Source organism: Patella vulgata, chromosome 3, assembly GCF_932274485.2.
Source record: "Patella vulgata chromosome 3, xgPatVulg1.2, whole genome shotgun sequence".
Classification (NCBI taxonomy): Eukaryota; Metazoa; Mollusca; class Gastropoda; family Patellidae; genus Patella; species Patella vulgata.
Window position 1 is genome coordinate 80,501,571 of NC_065881.2, and position 6,615 is coordinate 80,508,185.

Below are 6,615 nucleotides of genomic sequence, written 5' to 3' on the forward strand. Positions count from 1 at the left end.
CAAAAAGTAAAAGTAGAGTATAACGATTGGTTGTTTAAAGGCTATTTTTAGTAACGGTAGCCACACTTCATTATTTAAATCACAATAATAAACGTACTTGTTTACATGTTTTGCTAGAAAAGGCATTCTATTTTCCACGTACCCTATAAATTTTGAAATATAAAATATTTTCGATTTTTTTAGACTTGTGTAAAATAGAATTTAATGGGATGATGGGATAATTTAAAGGTAGGCTTCTAACACATTTAGAACTTGAAATAAGGCAATTATGTTTTTTGCTCCAGCAAGAGTGGGATTGTCCCTTTAATACATTTCAAAGAACATTTTGGAGGGAAAGATTGTAATTATATGCCATAGATTTTATTTCTTTGAATATTGACATTATTATTGGCACTATAAAAACGCCCATTACCTTACATTAATTGAAGGCAAGCCGAGCCATTCACATGGCAAAAATCATTCGGACCATAAAAAATTCTATTATGAAAAGTGACCATTTTTAGGCCTATTTTTGATATCTTTGAAGGGAATGGTGACTCTAATAGTGAATTAATACTGCTAATAAAGCTTGTTGAGAACTACCATAATATACTATACTGATAGTGACATATATATCACTAGATGCATCGTCGACAGCCAGGATTTTAAAGTATTAGCCTGTTATAACACGCTAATACTTAAAAATCCTGGTTGTCGACGATCCTTCAAGTGATAACTACGTCACTATCAGTAAATGTTGATGGGAGAAAAATATCTTCGTATAGTATATGGTAGTTCTCAACAAGCTATATTATTAGCAGCATTAGATTAACCACTCCCTTTAAGTTTAAAACTACAAGAGTTATGTGCCAAAACATTTATTAATAGTTACCTTCTCAGACCAGGCGACGCCCTTAAGTAGGAGCAAGTTTAATTCTTAAATTATAGACTTTATCTATGAGCCCCCCCCCCTCCCCTTAGATACTGGAGTTTATTTATAGAGGTGTCGGACTGTCGGTTTAAAGAGGTAACATTTAGTTGAAGCCAACAAGGAAAGAATTGGACCCAGAAATTGTAGCGGTCTGGGCAGGTTTTACTGTATCAGGTTTTTTTTTAAGTGTACGTCTTGTATAATGTACACGAGTGGACCGCGGTTTAGAGTCTCATCCGAACGACTTTGTGCTGTTTCTTGCATGCCCCGCTGCCCAGTTACTCACAAGAAGGAACCGAGCTGGAAAAGTTATCTGGCTTTCATCCGGTGTCGCCACCACCAGGATTCGAAACCGTGTCTGTCTAGCCGTAAGCATGCACGTTACCCACTTAGCCACTACGGCTTTTCGGGTGATCCTAGCTAAGCAAAAATAATTAGAGGTCGTTTGGAAGTCCCCCCCCCCTTTAACCATGTTCATATTGGTTATACGTATGAAATTATAAAAAATGTGCTGTCATAGAAGGCTAGAAAAGTGTCCATAGGCGATTTTTTTTCTTAAATTTAAACCAAGTCGATATAGTTCAACACAAGATATATTTGAGCTCAATATAACTAATACATGAACATAACAATACTAGTACATCTTTTATTGCGAGATTAAACATCCGAAAATAACAATACAGCAAAAGACAATATTTTTTGCCTTTATTGCGAACATAAACATGAGATTTGTCAGTCCCGACATAAGATACGTTAAAAATCATTTGGCACAAACAAGAGTTAAAAATGTTTTAGGACTTTGAGGATATATTTAAAAATTCCGTTAACAGATCAATCGCATCAGGCCTTTTTAGTGGATCATAGTTGAAACACAACTTTAATACGTTGGCATAACTCTTGAAATCCTTAGTTGAATATAATTATTCTAGTGCACTAGGGGACACTTTTTGTTTAACCAAACTGCTTAATTTCGAACCATCTTTGGCATCAATATCCCAAATTGGTTCAGTAACCAATAGCTCCACTAATGTACACGCTAAGCTCCAAACATCGGAGGATTTGGACGATGTGGAAATCCTCAAAATTAATTCGGGGCCTTGATACATCGGTGTTCCTAATTGAGTTGCCTCCCTCCCAGTACAAGTCAGCGTTTCCAGTTCGTTCACCCTACTCAAGCCGAAGTCACATAATTTGGCTTTTAAATTAACCTTGTCAATTAATATATTTTCTGGTTTAATGTCCGTGTGTATTATCGGGGGATCTATATTATGCAGATAGGATACTGCTCGCATCATGTCATTGGCCACATTTAATCTTTTATCTGGTGTAAATTCAAAATTCGGTCCAAAAATATCTTCAGTATACCCAAATAGAAGTTCGTCTAAATTTGGACCATCAACAAATTCTGATATCATAAATACTGAAGATTTATCAATTGAATATCCCATCAAAATAAAGATATTAGGGTGTCTTATTCGTCCTTGAACTTGGATTTCGCCATCTATAATCTTTTGAATAAGCTTAATTCTTTTGACTTTTACTTCTTTTACAGCTATCACAGTACCCAACCACTGCGCTTTATATACTGTTCCAAAAAGAACCCTTTCCTATGTTATGGGCATTAAAAATGATATCTTCTTTGTTAATTTTCTGAACACTATTTTGGCATATCTTTTTTATTGGTGGTTCAAGTAACTCACACTCTTCTCCAAATTCACTGTTTTGTCTAAATTCACCGTCTGAATTATTAAGTTGAGGAAGATCAACATCAACTGTGTTCGAATAATTAAAAATCATGCCTTGAATCTGTATGGCAACTGAATATCTTCCAGATTCCTTCACAACTAATATAGGCAAATCTCTGCTTTTACAAATTTCAATTCCATCTTTCATCCATATATAATTTATATCACATCCATGTAAGGAAGAAATAACGCCTACTAGGAAATCTTTTCCGTTTACTTCAAATCCATTAAGTACATCCGGCCCATGAAGAATAATGTTGTTGGTAGTTGTGCTCTGTGGAAATTTAAAGAAAATCCTACCATCGTCAGCAAAATCATAATCTAAATATTCCTTCTGGTCTTTGCTGATACCAACAACTGTATAGCCATTTAATAGAGGATTAAAACAATCTGTCCTTGATTCCTCTGTAAAAGAACTGTCTTTACAATCTTCCAAAGAAAAGCACGTTAATCGACTTTCATTGTTAGAAATAATGCTGGTTTTCGAAATCATATACTTGACCTCTAGGTTAGTGTCTGTTGTTAGGACCATTGTTTCTTTTTCGGCATTCTCTGCACACTCCCCTTTAACTGCTTCGGTGTTAATTCGTTCAGTAGTTAACAGATACAATGACGTTCTGGACGAAAACAATCCATGTGAATGTAAGTAGTCTTGAAAAGAGCACTGATTATTCTTCACATCCCTGAAACATGTAATTGTGGCTCCTGCATAGTTACCAAGAGCAACATCTACACTGTTTAGGCTGGAGAGGGTATTAACACCGTTGGGGAAGAACATTTCTTTTCCTTTTGATATGAAGTCCTCAACAGTCATTGGTTCTGCAGTTAGAAACTCTAGACACCGAACTCCTCCACCGTTTGGCGACCTGACTGCTTTAAACGACGTTTGTTTTGCTTTTTTGTGTTTCCAACCAATATAGGCTTTATAGGTCTTTTCTTTTGTTGATGTTGCTGATAACCTATCAACGTTGGTACGCTTTCTTCGAGGTGAGGGACTATCCATATCTTTAATGTTTCCTAATAATTCTCTGATCTTCGTAGCTCTATTCACCTCGACATCTCCTAAAACAAGAAAATAAATATTTCATGATAATGCTACATGTTGTTGATTCGTGATAATATGACTTTCATTTATGCTTATATTTTGCTTGTTAAAACCAAGTACGAACGATCCGAACCACAAAACAAAAATCCTTAAAAAACATTAATAGAAATTAATAGAATGATTTAAACTAAAGGTAGGATACTAACACATTTAGAACTTAAAATAAGGCTTTTTTTTAGCCAGCCAGTGGATTGTCTCTTTAAAGATATTATTATTATTAGTAGTAGTATTATTATTATCATTATGTCTGGGAGGGGCTATAATGACAATGGGCAGAACAAGGTATAGCAATAAGGAAGAATAATTAACAAGTTTTTTTAGAATCCTTATTTAGGGAAGGGGGTGGAGATACCAGCATGTCTGGTGTCGGATAGCATTAGCTATGGCATCGGAACAGTCCTTTGGTATCAAGGGTGGGTGGGGGACTCGAACTCATGGCACCTAATCGCATAGCAGTCGGAAGTTCTACCTACTTAGCCACGGCTAAATTCGACCAAAATATTTAGTTTTGTACACTAGAGAATTAATTTTCTTCTGTGAACCTTTGAAAACAATACTACATCTTCCAAGGAGCCTAGATTTTTTTTTTAAATGCGGAAAAGAAAATGGACATTTGCAATCACCGAAACGTTAGTTATTCTATATCTAAATACGTCAATCACTTTACCTTCCTTCCCCGCTGACCCTGTGTTTATTAATTAAAGTCTGAATTTATATTTAAGAGCTGGTGTTTAATCGCGTATGTATAAATTGCATTTGTAAAGGTTGTTTAATTAAGCCGCATTGTCTTAGTTATATTTAGGAAGTAATATCATTATTTACCAGTAAACCAATCGTTAAGGGCGAATTGAGGCTGGCGCGTATTGTTTGAAAGCAAATTATACAGGATCGAATTGTCGCAGGAACGTGTGTCTGGGAGTGAAAGTTTGTAACATACGAGGGGTTTTATAATAAGTTAATGCTACAGTAGGCATACTATGCGACGCTTAGATAATTGTTTAGGTAGAGCAATAGAAAAGGAGAACCCTTTTTGAGAAATGGCAGTCTAATAAAATTTTGCTTGCCCTAATACGATTAATTCTCATGGGCCCCTGTAACTGTGGACCCCTTACTTGTTTGAAACCCCCCCCCTCCCCGCCCCCTTAAAATAATTTAGGTCCCATATATATATATATATATATATATATATACATAGTTCAGGCATTTAAATGAAAATAAAGGCTACGCAATAGTTATTTCAAACAAATATACAGTGTTTAAAGAGACAATCCCACTCTTGCTGGCTCTAAAAAAATGCCTTATTTTAGGTTCTAAATGTGTCAGTAGCCTACATTTAGTTAAAACCATCCCATTATATTCTATTTTACTAGTCCAACAATTCGAAAATATTTTTAAATCCATTATTCATTTCTATAAAGTACGTGCCTTTATGGCAAAAAAAGGAAATTTAATGTGGACCGGATTCTGACGTAGTAGTAAATATGACGAAATAGATATGGTATATCAACCGTAATATTATATCCTACAAAACAAGATTTCATTCTTCTGTTTGTAGAATGTTTTACTAGTCTCTCGTTCAATTTTATATTTCTAGATTAATAATATAACTGGCCTACGTAAATTTTTTAATTTTTTTTAAAATATTTGTTTTAGATAAAATATATACATGTAGCATCAATAAATTGAATTATCAACTATAATATTACAATTTATTAATCAGAATGAAGATTGGGACATTTTTATAAGTTACAGCAAGAGTGGGATTGTCCCTTTAAATGTGTGTGAGAGAACCTTTTGAATAAAAATATGAACAAATATTTATGTATTTTTCAATCTTATGGGAAAAAAAATATAACAGTAAAAACCGGGGAGTTAGGCGAGCACCTTTAAAAATCGTAACTCGTAGATTATTCTTGCTGTGGCAATAGGACCTGGGCCCTATTCTACAAAGAAGTGTAAATCTATGTGTAATCGTAAACGTAAGAAAGATCGACCCAGACCAGACATAAATTACGAATCATTTGCTCGTGCATAATGTCTGGGAAACAAAAATGTTAGTCACATAAATAGTTTACGTGTGAAAACACACTTACGAATCTCTGTAAAACCGAAACCAGGCCCGTCGCCAGCGAGACAATTGTTTGCCCCCACCCCATAAAAAAACAAGTGGCTGACCATAATTCTAAAATACCTACTAAAGACATACCCACCCTGAAAATTTTAAATGTGCACCTGCCCCTGTCCCTCTGTGGACCGTGGATAGAATGACCATCAATAGGGTCGAGGGTTCGAGTCCCTTTTTTGGCGACCTCAATGACAAGGTGCGGGCGTAGCATGTCCGATCACGATGACCAGATAAGATAACGGTATCGCCGTGCCATAAAACAACATTCATTTATTTATTTACTTCCTAAACAACATTCATGCATTTACTTCCCCGTGACTACGGGAGAAAACATAGCCTATACTAATTACTAATACTATACTCTATAGGCTACTACCCCTTTCCAATTTCATAGGAAATCTTAGTCAGGACACCCCAAAGGCTATATAAGTTTATAACATCAATAAGACCATTCAGATGTAATGTAATTCGCATTCTGAACTTACCTCCACCAGCTTTGGAACGATTTTCATCCATTTTCTCATCCACTGCTTTTCACTTGGTTTAGGCGGGAAAGTTAGCACGAAAGTAGCAACTGCGCATGCGCTTTTATAATATCTCCGAATTTAAGTCTGAAGTAGGAATTCTGAACTCAGAAGTGGGAAGTCGGAACACAGAAATTAAAAAAAAAAGTAAATGAGCTCTGTAGGCTTTCGTATTTTTCGGAAAAACGACAACAAATGAAGAAAAA